The 14,824-nt window shown below is 42.4% G+C and overlaps 1 protein-coding gene across 6 annotated transcripts in view; it reads right to left on the bottom strand.

Annotated features, from left to right (window-relative positions):
- MPP7 (MAGUK p55 scaffold protein 7) overlaps positions 1-14,824 on the bottom strand; it is a 293,878-nt gene extending 279,054 nt beyond the window's left edge. For 2 of the 6 annotated variants that reach the window (XM_086714672.1, XM_086714677.1), the window contains exon 1: positions 14,647-14,823. The gene's annotated coding sequence lies outside the window, so the exon portion shown is untranslated. Of the gene's footprint in view, positions 1-14,646 lie in introns of all 6 variants that reach the window. The other 4 variants (XM_086714671.1, XM_086714675.1, XM_086714674.1 and 1 more) reach the window with 3 other exon arrangements.

The raw sequence follows: 14,824 nt of genomic DNA, 5'->3' as shown, positions 1-14,824 counted from the left end.
CAGAGAGAAGAGCAGTTGAAACCAAACATGGGAACCGTAAGACATTCAAAGAGTGAGGAGATACCACTGAGCACCTGCAAACTTGCTTCACCAAATCAGGGCTCAGATGGGTTCAATAAACTAGATGGAGCTCACCAAAGCCACTGGCAGTTTAGAAGTCACCGAACAGACCAAAACCCAGACAATGGGCAAAGGCACCATAACAGGGGTGAGGGGCAGGAAAAAATGGGTCAAGGACTGAAGACACTCCCATAGTTAAGGGAAGAGTCAATGGCAGAAGCCAAGAAGACACTCAACTGTCTGAGAATTAGAAGAACCAAACTTCCCAATATCCGGTCATCAAATCTGTTCTATCACACTGCCTGAACCTCTAGAAAATTCATCCTGCACCACCCTCTACTCCTCCGTTCAACCCCTCACCACTGTCCATCTGTACCGTGTCAGTGACCTTCCCATCTGGCCCCCACTATACCAACATGGTGGATTACCCTTAGGACAGGACATTAACCGCAAAGTCCCAGAGACTTGTTTCCAAAACTGAAGCACTTGTGGAGGTTCAAGGGTGGGCATAAAAATGACACCTCTTTCTGGAGTGTCAATTTTAAACAGTGGAAAGCGATATTTAATCTGTTAGATCAAACGTAAGACCTCAGAACAATTGCATGCTCGCAGTGGGTGCCTCTTTGAAGTGCCCTCTGACTCCTAAGCAAACGTCTGCCGTCAGGGGTGCGATTTGGTGGATAAATTTTTAGCGCACTGGCCAAAGCAGGTGAGCCTTGCGCTTGTTCAGACTAACACCAGGAGTCACAGAGACTGAAGATGCATAAAAGAGAGAAAAATTCCCGTAGGAATTCAAATCATATGATACTCTCACACATTGGTTTCAGACATATAGGAGAATGGGTGGCCAGGCTTGAAATCCTGGCTTCACCACTTTCTAATCATAGGACTCAGGACAAAGTACGTAACTTCATGACTCAGTCTTCTCCATTTGTAAAAGAAAAAAAGACAGTACTCAAAGGGCTGCTGTGAAAATTACGCGTGAATATCAGAGAGCACTGGCTTAACACAGTGCCCGATGTGTAGTGAAGGATCCAGAAATGGCAGCTATTGTCTGTAAACTCCAAGCCTATCTGATTATGTTAAAGCATTCTCAAGCTTTTATGAAATTAAAAATGACTCAAAGAGAGAAAAATGTCTATTTTGGTAAGCCACCTAGCCATACCATTCGCAGTCTTCCCCTAGGGATATTTTAGGCTCCCTATGCAAAAATTAGAGTAAATTCAAATCCCCAGCTGTAGGCCCAGGTGGAGATTAGAAACAACAAGAACAGAAGCCACGTCAAACTCACTTTAGTTATCATCGGTGAAGTAGAAGATGCTGAACTGAAGACGGCTGAACAGATCTCAGAGGCTAAAGAGTCAGTACGAGCATCACTAATGAACTACTTCGCCGTGGACCATCCTGAAGTGCGCACGAGAGGGAAAATACTGGAAAAGCTGGAACCCTACAGCTGAGCAGCAACAGCTGTCAATCAGTTCCCAGGAGGCGGGTACAAATGTGCACAGGTGTTTACCTAATCTCTTGTCCAGGGACTAGGCGTGTTCAGCAATCACTCAAATTACGAGAAGGAATTCAGGAAGGGAGGAACAGCTTGAAACAGGTCCAGCCTGAAGCAGAAGGACCTGTTTCAAGTCCCGGCCAACATCAAGGTGAGAGTCTGTAGCTTAAGACTAAAGGCCTTTGCCTCCCTTGTTCTCCCCAGAATTCCAACAGACACTCCTGCTTGATCTGATTCACCCCTCCCGTAACCAGTTTCGGCTACTGCTAACCTTTTTCCAAAGAAAATTGTATTTTCCGGCATCCATTTCTCCATGTTGTAAATTTTAAGAAGAGGGGGAAACATTGTACCAGCTATAACTTTTTCTAATTTTCTTAACAGCATCAATAGGTGTGTACCATAGTTGTTTTTTTTTTTTTTTAATTTCAAATGGATTAGGCTACTTTCAGAATACAACAAAAGAATTTTTCTATTCAGTTTCCTTTGGATTTACTTATTTCTAAAAAACCAGTGTAATTTCAGTGTTTCAAAGAAAAACGAAAGACCAATTTACTCATCCTGAACATTTATTCTGTAATCTAACGGGCCAACTCATAATGTTGACAACTGATTTAAAAAAAAAAAAAAAAAAAAAAATCAAACATTTAACCTGCCTTTTCTTAACAACTACATCTCAAATAACTGATGCGGGAAATGTCCTCTTTATAAAAATATCCTAATAAATAAGGAAAATAGAATTAAAATGTGACCACTTCACAAACCACTAATAAAATATTAAATGTAGGCAATGATTATCATTGACCAGGCACATCACAAAAAGACATTCAGTACTGCCTACCCCCGGGGACCTGGGTGGCTCAGCCAAAGCCTCTGACTCCTGATTTTGGCTCAGGTCATGATCTCATGGTTTGTGAGTTCAAGCCCCGTATCAAGCTCCACACTAAAAATGCGGAGCCTGCTTGGGATTCTCCCTCTCCCCTTCTCTCTACCTCTCCCCTGCATGTACACATAGTCTCTCTCTCTCAAAATCAATAAACTTTAAAAAAAAAAAAAAAAAACACGTACTGCCTGACTCCAGTTAGAAGTATACCTTACCACCTATGAAGCAATTTTGCAAAAAAAAAAAAAAAAAAAAAGAAAAGAAAAGAAAATAACTGAATCAAATCAAGCTCTGATTACTATTTACAGGAAATAAAAGAACATGTTAAACCATACATTAAATGAATAGCATTCCGTCAGGTTACCACTTGTTATAATTCTTCTTAATTATGATGACATTACCAAACAAATATTTCTTGATAAATGTACGGGACATTTCTTCAACTTCTCTTTGCGATTATCTTCATCTTAAAAGATGAGGAAACTACACCAAGTATCGGCATGTGAACAGATGTATTTATTGTGATAAGACGGCAAAATTAACAGCTTCACACAGGTCTGGGGTTGCTAATGTCAGAACTATTTTCTTTTTTTTTTTTTTTCAACGTTTATTTATTTTTGGAACAGAGAGAGACAGAGCATGAACGGGGGAGGGGCAGAGAGAGAGGGAGACACAGAATCGGAAACAGGCTCCAGGCTCCGAGCCATCAGCCCAGAGCCTGACGCGGGGCTCGAACTCCCGGACCGCGAGATCGTGACCTGGCTGAAGTCGGACGCTTAACCGACTGCGCCACCCAGGCGCCCCAGAACTATTTTCTTTCCTAGTGTTACTAAACTTTCCCTCACTTGGAAAAATACAACAAACAGCTGAGCCAAGAGGTAGCAGCAGGTCCCTCCCGGCTTCTAAGAAGATAGCTTTAGGAGAAAATAAGCAAAGGAAAAGGTGGATCTGGCTCAGAACCAACAGAACAGAACAACCTCAGGGGACACAGATCAGCACGATCTGACCCTCAACTGCCCTGGCAAGAGATACAATCAGCCAGCTGTTCTCAATGATCCTTAAACCCCGGGGGTCCTCAAGGATCTTTCAGGACTTCCATGACGTCAAAATGATTTTTATAATTAATGCTGAGAGGTTGTTTGCGATTTTCACTGTACTGACATTTGTACTGATGATCTAAAAGCAAGAGTGTGTATAACTGCTGGCACTTTAGCAGGAAGTAAGGTGGGGACAGTCCTCTCCACTCAGTGAGAAAAAAAAAATATGCCACCTTCACATAAGAAGGTGTTTGGAGCGCCTGGGTAGCTAGGTCCGTTGAGCATCCGACTTCGGCTCGGGTCATGATCTCACAGTTTGTGAGTCCAAGCCCCGCATCGGGCTCTGTGCTGACAGCTCAGAGCCTGGGCCTGCTTCGGATTCTGTGTCTCCCTCTCACTCTCTGCCCCTCCCCTGCTTTGTTCACCCTCCCTCGCTCTCAAAAATAAAAAATAAACATTTTTTTAAAAGAACATCCTTGATGAAACAGTGAAAATTAACAATTGAGTGAAATCTCGACCCTTGAATGCGGGTCTTCTTAATGTTCTGTGACAAAACAGGAAGAGTGCGTAAGAATTTATGCTACACGCTGAAGTATGATGGTTGTCTCCAGGGAAAGACGTTGTGCCAACCTTGTGATCTGCAAGCTGGGCTGGCAGTTTTTGCCCCCCACAGAATATCATCTTATAGGAAGTAACAATGGTAAGGCAAATTGAGTATTGAAAGTGGGGTATGTGACAGACCTTTTTTTTTTTTTTTTTTAACAAATTGAACTTGTCACTTTAAGGAAAACACCCACCATTGGTGTTGACCGTGAGAAAATTCAAGCTTTCAAGCAAAAATTGGGATTTTCCAAAAATTACATCTGTGCCACGAACATTGACAGTTTTCTCAATACTTACAGAGCTTTCTCCTAGGGTCATGGGTGATTTTTAACAAATGTGACTTTTTTTCAAATGGTTATCATAAACGGTGCCAACATTTGGGAGATTTATGTAATTCCGTGAACCAATATGTTCCAAAACACGTATGAAGATTCAAAGGACAAGATATACCAATAGAATTAAATGTAACAGAATGACAAAAGTTTGATATGGGTTAAAAGATTCTAGTCTGCAACTAAATTTTTAAGAAACTGTCACTTACAGAGTTTTGATGTAGTGTCAAAGAGAATACCCAGGATTATCTAAAAAGATCATTAAAACCTCCTGTCTTCCAACTACAAGTCTGTAGGAGACTGGATTTCCTTCATATATTCCAACCGAACAACCAATCACAACAGAAAAATCCAGCTTCTACTAAGCAGACATGAAGAGCTACAATCAAGAAGAATAAGATATCCGGGAATAAATGTCACTAAGGAGGTGAAAGACGTGTACTCAGGAAGTCAGAAGACACTGAAACTAAAGATGACACAAATGGAGAGATAGTCCAAGCTCATGAACTGGAAAACTACTGTTAAAATGTCCATTCTACCCAAAGCAATCTACAGGTTCAATACAATCCCTATCAAAGGTCCAACAATATTTTTCAAAGACAAATACTCCTACAATTTGTGTGGAACCATGAAAGACCCCAAATAGCCAAAGCAATCTTGAGACAGGAGATCAGGCTGGAGGTATCACAATCCCAGATTGTATACTATACTACAAAGTCACATCAATCAAAACACTGCATACTGAAACAGATACCTATAGATCAATAGAACAGAACTGAGAGCCCAGAAAGAAACCCATGTTGATATGGTCAATTAATCTACAACAAAAGGGGAAAGAATATACAATAGGGAAAAGACAGTCTCTTCAATAAGTGGTGCTGGGAAAACTGAACAGCTATATGCAAAAGAATGAACCTGGACCACTTTCTTACATCGTGCACAAAATTAACTCAAAATGGAACAAAGACTTAAATATAAGACCTGAAACTATAAAACTCCTAGGAGAAAACATAGGCAGTAATCTCTTAGACACTGGCCTTGGCAACATTTTTCTAGGTATGTCTCCTCAGGCAAGGGAAATAAAAGCAAAAATAAACTATTGGGACTACCCCAAAAAATAAAAGGCCTCTGTACAGTAAAGAAAACCAACAAAATGTAAAGGGGGAAGATACATACAAAGGATAGATCTGAAAGCAGTTCATATCCAAAATATATAAAGAACTCATACAACATCAAAAAAACTAATGATTTGGGGCGCCTGGGTGGCGCAGTCGGTTAAGCGTCCGACTTCAGCCAGGTCACGATCTCGCGGTCTGTGAGTTCGAGCCCCGCGTCGGGCTCTGGGCTGATGGCTCAGAGCCTGGAGCCTGTTTCCGATTCTGTGTCTCCCTCTCTCTCTGCCCCTCCCCCATTCATGCTCTGTCTCTCTCTGTCCCAAAAATAAATAAACGTTGAAAAAAAAAAATTAAAAAAAAAAAACTAATGATTTAAAAATAGGCAGAGGACCCGAAGAGACATTTTTCCAAAGACAACATACAGATGGCCAATGGACACATGAAAAGCTGCTCAACATCATTAATTGTCAGGGAAATGCTAATCAAAACCACAGTGAGGTATCACCTCACATCTGTCAGAATGGCCAGTATCGAAAAGATAAGAAGTAATGAGTTTCAGTGAAGAAATGGAAAAAAGAACACTCATGCACTGTTGAATGGGAATATAACTTGGCACAGCCCCTGTAGAAAACGGTATGGAGGTCTCCCAAAAAATTAAAAATAGAAATACCATACAGGGAGCCTGGGTGACTCGGTTAAGTGTCTAACCTCAGCTCACGTCATGATTTCACGGCCTGTGAGTTCGAGCCCCGCATCGGGCTCCGTGCTGACAGCTCAGAGCCGGGAGCCTGCTTCAGATTCTGTGTCTCCCTCGCTCTCTTTCTGCCCCTCCCCAACTAGTGCGCACGTTCTCTCTCTCTCTCTCCCTCCCTCCCTCTCTCTCTCTCTCTCAAACATAAACAAACTTTTGGGGCGCCTGGGTGGCTCAGTTGGTTAAGCGTCTGACTTTGGCTCAGGTCATGATCTCACGGTTCATGAGTTCAAGCCCCGCATCGGACTCTGGGCTGAGAGCTTAGAGCCTGGAGCCTGCTTCAAATTCTATGTCTCCCTCTCTCTCTGCTCCTCCCCCACTCATGTTCTCTCTCCTTCAAAAATAAATAAAAACATTAAACAAATTTAAAAAAAAATTTACTCAGTTGAATTTTGTTTTTTATACATGGTTTAACCATTGTTACATATCACCAGAGGAGTTTCTACAAAAAAAAAAAAAAAAAAAAAAAAAGAAAGAAAAAAAATACAACTGCTAGGTTTCTCCACTCTCTCTAGATTACAATTCAGTTGATACGGGGTAAATTGGGCATACGTTTCTGAAAGCTACCTCAGTAATTCTACTGTAAAGTCAGGGATGAAAACCACCAGCTTAACTACATTTGAAAAGAATACAGGTGGGTCTCACACTCCCACATACATACCAATATCTATAAACAGGTTACAGTAATGAAAATGAAAATAAAACAAAAACCACTGTGGATGCAGAACAGGAAGAGACACTGTGAAAACATACCTTTGTTAACTAATAATGGAGAAATATTTCCTAAACAAACCCTAGATGGTGAAAAAACAGATCTAACTATAACAAAATTAAAGGTTCTATTCAACAAAGGATTTCAAAGAAGAAACTAGAATAAACAGTGGGGGGAAAAAAACTAAGAGAAGATATTTGCACCATTTGAAATCCAACAGATTAACACCTAGAATACACACAAAATTCCTGTAAATTAGGGGAGAAAAGCAGCAAGAGGGCTATAGAAATCTAATAGAAAAAGAGGAAATTTTTTAAAAACGGGGGGGGGGGGGGGGGGGGAGGGGCGTGCCTGGGTGGCTCAGTCAGTTAAGCCACCGATTTTGGCTCAAGTCATGATCTCACGGCTCATGGGTTCAAGCCCCCTGTAAGGCTTTGTGCTGACAGCTCAGAGTCTGGAGCATGCTTTGGAGTCTGTGTCTCCCTCTCTCTCTGCCCCTCCTCCACTAGCACGCTCTCAAAAATAAACAAACATTAAAAAATAAAAAAAAGAAAGAAAAAGAGGTGAAGAATATATAAATGCCAATTCACAAAAGGGGAAAGCCACACAGCTAAGAAGCATATGATAGGATACTCAACTGCATCAGTAATCAGAGAATTCTAAATCACAATGATAATGTATCACTTTGTGCCCAGTTGGCTCCATCCGTTGCATCAGATTGTAAAAACTTAGAAGGTCAGAAAATACCAAGAATGTGGGAAGGACAGCTGGCAACCTTGTAAACTGGCACAGCCATTCCAGATAATAATCTGGCAGAATTTAATGAAGTCATGCACAAGCCCAAGAGAGGGTCCTAGGTGGGGAGGGGGCAGGGAGGAGAAACAGGAATAGAATAGGAGACGAAGGGGCAATACACAATGAAATGAACAGAGAGCCTTCACGTGGACCGATAACGACAGTGGGCCACCAAGGGAGCATTAATTAATGCAATTAATTAATTGCACGCCTGACCTAGCAAGGGAGTCCCAGCCACGTGTGTTCCTTCATGGAACCAGTAAGTGCTAAATCCCCAACCCACCAGGTGCTGCACTTGGGCCCTGCCCTCACAGATTTTACGTTCTAGTGAAGGAAACAGTAAAAAGTCAACAGCTAACACTGTAAAAGAGGGTGACAAGTGCACGGAGGGAAGTAAAATGGGTGACTGTGACAGGAAGCATCAGGAATGAAGCACGACCTTTCAGAGGCTTGCTCCACAGGGGCGGAATCTCAGAGACCTGCAGACAGAGAATTAACCAAGCAGGCAGCCAAAGGGGGAAGAATCTCCAAGAACTGCATTTGGGGGTCATCAAACATAGTCCCCATAATACAGGGGAGACTATTTCCTTTTTTTAATTTTTTTTTAAACTTTATTTATTTTGAGAGAGAGAGAGCACAAGCAGGGGAGGAGCAGAGAGCTAGGGAGAGAGACAATCCCAAGCAGGCTCCCCAATGTCAGCGCAGATCCCGATGTGGGGCTCAAACTCACAAACTGTGAGATCATGACTTGAGCTGAAACCAAGGGTCAGACGCATACCGGCAAGACCATTTTCTAAAGAAGACTCTCGGGTACTTCCTGTAATTGAACTCTCAGGAACAACCTTTAAAATTCTTATTGTATAAAATGTGCACTTCAATGATTATTGTAAGAAACCAAAATATTTTGACCAAAGAAACCTTTTTAGGAGGAAAAAAAAAAAACACTACTGTCTCTTCTATGTCACTTAAAAATGTTTCTGGGGGCATCTGGTGGTTCAGTCAGTTAAGCATCCAACTTCGGCTCAGATCATGATCTCAAAGTTCACGAGTTCAAGCCTGGACTCAGGCTTTGTGTTGACAGCTCAGAGTCTGGAGCCTGCTTCAGATTCTGTGTCTCCCTCTTTCTGTGTTCCTCCCTAACTCACACTCTTGTCTTGTGCATGTGCTCTCTCTCTCTCGCTCTCTCTCTCAAAAATAAAGAAAGAATAAAAAAAAATTTTTTTTTTAAAGGAAAAAACAGGGAAAAAAGGGGGGGGCTGAAGACAAAGAAGTAGTCGGTGACAGAGCAGGGATTCAAATCCAGATCTTTCAACCTTCAAAGCCTTTTTTCTTAACCACTACACTTATATTCCACTTGGCATCTCCTCAGTAGTTTTCAAAGTGTGATCCCTGGGTCAGCAGCATCACCATGACCTTGGAACTTATTAGAAAGGCACATTCTCAGGGCCCACCCCCAGACCCACTGAATCAGAAACTGTAAGGGGTGCCTGGGTGGCTCAGTCGGTTAAGCGTCCTACTCTTGATTTTGGCTCAGGTGATGATCTCATGGTTCGTGGGATAGAGCCCCACGTTGGGCTCTGTGCTGACAGCGTGACTTGAGACTGTCTCCCTCCCTATCCCTCTCCAAGTAAATAAACATAGAAACAATAAGAATGGCGCCAGCTACCTAGGTTTTCACAAGCCCTCCAAGTGAGCTGGAGGCCCCTGAGGTTTGAGAACCACTGGTCTACAGTTTTCATGTTCAATGTATGCATGTTAAAAGGGAAACGATCACCATTTTGGAAATTTCAAAACTTAAACTTTTGATCCTACTTAAAATGACTCTAAATAAATCAAAATAATGTTCATTCATTTTCTCAAGACACAGTAACTCCTTCCCCAACCTGACAAAATGCCGAATCTGTACCCTGATTCAACTGCCTAAAAAAAGTCTACTCTGAGGAGACTTACTAGGAACTGGATTTTAAATTCCAAACACGAAAAAGAGCACAGAGATCCAAACAGAATCTTCAGAAGTTGAATCAGAAGCTATATTAGGAAGAGGACAAAAATGTTTTGAGTTATCAGCAGCAGAAGCTTGACAAATCTTGGTCCACAGCTCCATAATCCTTTTTATCTCTGGCTCCACTCCAGATTCTTACAACACCCCTCAACACACTTCCAATTGCCAAAAAAAGAAAAAAATAACAACCTTCAGGAATATTTGCATTCTCGAGATTCAAAGTGCTTTAAATAAACACACATAGGCACCATCTCCCAAACATGTTTTTATCATGAGTCAAGCTAATGGGAGGTTTTCACCATGCATACTAGAGCAAAAGTGCTCGATAATCCCACCCCCATACTGAGCCCGCCCTTTAAGGCATCCTACCTGACTCTTTTCTTTTCAAAGCAGTATCTAGACCAGGAGCCTTCTTTCCTATCCCAACTCAAGTCCTCAGTTCAAGTAATAACAGCAGAGTACTTAAATTTGTGTGTGTGTACTTAAATGTGCCTATTTCTATTGACTTTTTTTTATTAATTTTTTTTAACGTTTATTTATTTTTGAGACAGAGAGAGACAGAGCATGAACGGGGGAGGGTCAGAGAGAGGGAGACACAGAATCTGAAATAGGCTCCAGGCTCTGAGCTGTCAGCACAGAGCCCGACTCGGGGCTCGAACTCACGGACCACGAGATAATGACCTGAGCCGAAGTCGGCCGCTTAACCGACTGAGCCACCCAGGCGCCCCGTCTATTGACTCCTTTTTTTAAGGGAGTGGAAGACAGTATCAGAAGTATATACAGATTCAAGCACCTACCATAATGTGAGAACCGACTATATGCCTAATAACTCTTGTAAGCTATTCACGTGTGTACTCAATTTTATGAAGAGTTCAGGATTCCACTTATTTTAAACATTAAAAACATAAATTTAGAGACTAAAGAGTTAACTAGCCCAAGTCTGTACCATGGGATAGCTATAAACCTGACTTAAAACGCATATTGACTTGATTCAAGTCAAAGATGCAGAGAGCTCTGGAAAGCCCACACTCAGGCAGTTTGTAATCTGCCAGCTTTCCACACCCACGCTCACCCAAGGGCTGGCAGCACTGGAGGAGCTAGCATCCTAGAAGGAATGATACCTATTTATCTTCCCCCTCCCAAAGCACCATCAAATCCCCTGAGAATCCCAGCTGGTTCCAAGAAACAAACTACCAAAGCCCTTCTCACCACACAGAGTTCATTGGAACTGAAACACACACGCACCAACCACCTACAGACCTTCCTGTTTAAGTTCTTATCCTGCCTTTTAAAAGTCCAATGCTTTCTGCAAAACATCTCCTAAAATGCAATCGTCCCAAACAGTCCTTCTCCAGTAACAATGCCATTTCTATATCTAAAACTGGCACCCCTTATGAAAGCAATAGGTAGGTTTTCTCAGCCCCCTACTGTAACTAACAATCAGTAACAGCAATTAGTAACAAACAAGCCTGTTAGCTTCTACAATCAGAGGGAGAATACTCCCTTCTTTATAAGTGGAGTAAGCTGATAATAATGATCTCCTAAAGAACAGATTATGGGAGCCTTCAAGAAAGAAAAACCAAAAGTGTTTTATGTGCCTGGGGAAAAAAAATTTATAACTTAAGAATTTGCTCATACTCAAGACTTGAATATCCTTGTTATACGTGCCCACTTTAATTCTACCACTACTTTTGAGGAAACAGTAATCAAAGAACAAAACATAAAACTATGCTCAAATAGCTCCTAGTTCACATTAAGAGTTAAAACACAGCCATTTAAAAAAAAAAAAAGTGCAAATCAAATGTAGGACCAAAAATCCACACTCTGGTGGTTTTTTGGTTCCTGGTTCCTGATCACAGGGAGAATCAGAGAGGTTTTTAGAAGTTATTTCTAAAATTACTAACAGTGTCCTTCACTTTAAGCTGCTGCTTCCTTCCAAATAATCTCACTTAATAAAACTGACTTAAGTCACTCATTGCAATTATCTCTGAACTGCCATTACAACAGGAACAGTTACAGTACATTTGTATCTTTGTCAGTGAAATGTTTATAAGGAAAAAAAAAATCTGATTGAACGCTCTATGAAGCAGCACCCAGTGCACCACCTAGTGGGAGTTGTGTAACATTGTAATTATTCTTTTTTTTTTTTTTAAAGGAAGAAACCCTAGATAAGAATACAACAAATACTATATATACAAACCGCCTAAATCTCTTTGGTTCCCACTTGGCAAGAGGGTTGTGTTCGTAAGAAAAGAGGACTCATTTTCTGTACAAACTAACAGGCTGATAAAGGTTTCTTAGTGGCAATTTTTGCTTGGGTGTCGAAAATTTTGACAGGAGACTAAAAATTAAGACATTACTGCAAAAACAAACAATCAGAGTTAGGCTGATGGGGCTTGTGTAAGGGATGCCTCATACCCTATAAGGAAAACTTATGTCAAAATGTACATGTTACATGCAACAGATACATCTCCCATGTAAAGGGACAACTTCATGGTTAGAACAGTTCCATTAATTCATAAGACATTTCCATGTTCCTGATGACTACTAAATTTAACATAACTGAGCAATTCTCCAAAGTTCCCCAGGCCTTGACATCATTCAAAAGGTTCCTCCCAACTATCTATCTAAGCCTGCTCTCCATTAACCCCCAAACTCCCTTGTGTTATTCTAATTAAGGAATGATTTTTACATTTTCAATTTTTCCACTAAATTTATAGTAAACCTTCTGCAAAAAGAAGTCATAAGTCATGACCAAAATGCATCATGCTTCATTTTCCTTTGCCTTCTACATGTGAATTGTTTTGGTTCAATTCAAAAAACAGTATTGGAGTCCACTGCTAAGCTACAGATGCAAACGTAAATAAGATATGGTTCTCTAATTTGGAAAACCTCCCAAAATTTAAAATAGAGGTTTTTCACATAGCACCACGAGGAGTTTGTTTTGTTTAGCCTGTATGAGAAAGTGCCTTTCTGGTGTGATTTAAACTATCTTAGCAACCTCGAGGAGAAAGAAAAAACAAAACAAAAAAACCTAAGAGACAATATTCCTTTACTTGGAAATAACCACCTCCATCTGTGACTCTTGTATCACATGATCAAATCAGTATGCAGATGCTTGCTTGATGGTGGGAACCTTAGTAGATCCTGGATTAAATCCATTACAGGTGTAAAATAAAGTAGGAGCCAGGTGACCTGGAACAGAATTCTCTTCATCTCTAGGGCTTTCATTTAGGTACTTGTAAAATGGGCATGATATGCATTACCAGCCTCTGAATAGAAGGATTACAAAACTGATAGAGTCTATGAGAGTCTCATTAAAAGACCTAAATGGAAATACAGGTTATCTCCCATTTTTCACAAGTTCATGTACCACTACTTAGCTTTTATGAAAGACCTACTTAGCTAACCGAAAGAAATCCAACAGAGGATTCTCCCTTTTTTTAAATGGAAAAGCGAAAATAACGTTCAGTGTTTGTTTTGCACTGGCTGGTATAGAGGCAGGATGCACCCCAAGCATCAGAAGTGGCTCTGCCCAGCTCCTTCTCTGGGAACTACACTCAGCATCCAGCATCACGCTGCCGCAGCCTTGACCTGTGTCGAGCATCTGTGCTGTATCTTGACGTATTCTAATGCATCCACTAGCAAAACGTGTCCTAAGGTATCAGAAAAGCCCAAGAGGTTGTTTTTTTTTTTTTTTGGGGGGGGTGCATCTGGAACACTAAAAATGTTTGCCATATAAATAGTAAGTGCTGCTTTGCTTTGCAGCACTTCAGCTTAGAAAAGGTTTCACGGGAACGCTGTTTTCAGAGAGCGGGGAAAACCTGTACTGGTTTGTAGAACTGGAGTGCACCTGGAGGGGGAGAACACTGCTCCAAGAGTTCTCACTGTGCCATTACCACCGACACCCGGTGACCTTCACCATTTCACTTGTTAATAGTGAATGGAAAAAGGTTATTAAGCAAGTCCAAGGTAATAACAATTCAAAATGCAATTCATATAATGAATAGCCTGGCTTCTATGCAAAATATTACGGCATGAGTACCAAGCAGGTGCATCCCTAAAAGCTAAACCCAGAGATGGTTTTTAGAGAAGCTTTTGTATTTGAATGCCAATGTTTAAAAAATTACAAGAAAAAAGAATCCCAATTTGACAAAGTGACAGAAACAAGGTTCCACCCCCTCAAGCCTTTCAAACCTGCGCAGGCATTCCTCCTGAACATTCCTCCCCCTCACTCCCATCGCACCGTTCCCCACTTCAGCCCAGACAAAGGTGAGTCACACTGCTGGGTCTACTTGTCACTTCAGGAAAGTCCCCAAACAAGTTCACGTTAAAGACTTCTAATTTAAAAAATAATAAATAATAAGTAAACAGTGTTCATGTGTAAGTGGCACTGCAATGCGCCTGTCTTAGGAAATATGTAATTAACAATACCCAAGACACCTTTCTCGCTTAAAAAAAAAAAAAAAAAAAGCCACTCAGCTAATCGCTACTTATCAGTAGATCCTTTTTCCTCGCGAGCCTGACTCTGACTCAACTCCGCAGCTTTTCTCCACCTGCGCGTCCTCGCGCCCTCCGTTGGGCCCAGCCGCCTCAGGCGAGTCCCCAAGGGGTCCCACCCGCCGCTACGCCCCCTCCCCTTCCCGGTCGCTCGCCCGACCCCGCCCCCACCTCCCCGCAAGGTGTCGCCGCCGCCGCGGGCTCCCGGGAGGAGGCGCTTCGAGGCTGGCGGGAGGCTCCGGGTGACGCGGCCCGGCTTGGCCCGGCCGCCGCCCGCGGGAACAGCAAGGGGAGCAGACCCCACAGCCTGTGCCGCACCGGTGCTCGGATAGGCGCCGCAGCCCCGGCGCCCCATTACCTGCTCCGGGCAGCCGCGGCCGGCGGGAGGCGCGATCGCTCTGGCCCCTGCAGCCCCGGGTCGGGAGACGAGGAGGCAGCGACCGCAGCCGCCGCAAAGGACAATCAGGAGCCAGCGGGCTCGGCACCGCCTCGGCGGGCGCAGAACGCACGAGCCCAGCGGGAGCCCGGCCCCCACC

This window comes from Puma concolor, chromosome B4 (assembly GCF_028749965.1).
Source record: "Puma concolor isolate L17-30 chromosome B4, mPumCon1.1.hap2, whole genome shotgun sequence".
NCBI lineage: Eukaryota > Metazoa > Chordata > Mammalia > Carnivora > Felidae > Puma > Puma concolor.
The sequence above is the reverse complement of the archived record's forward strand: the minus strand, read 5'-3'. Positions and strand labels throughout refer to the sequence as shown.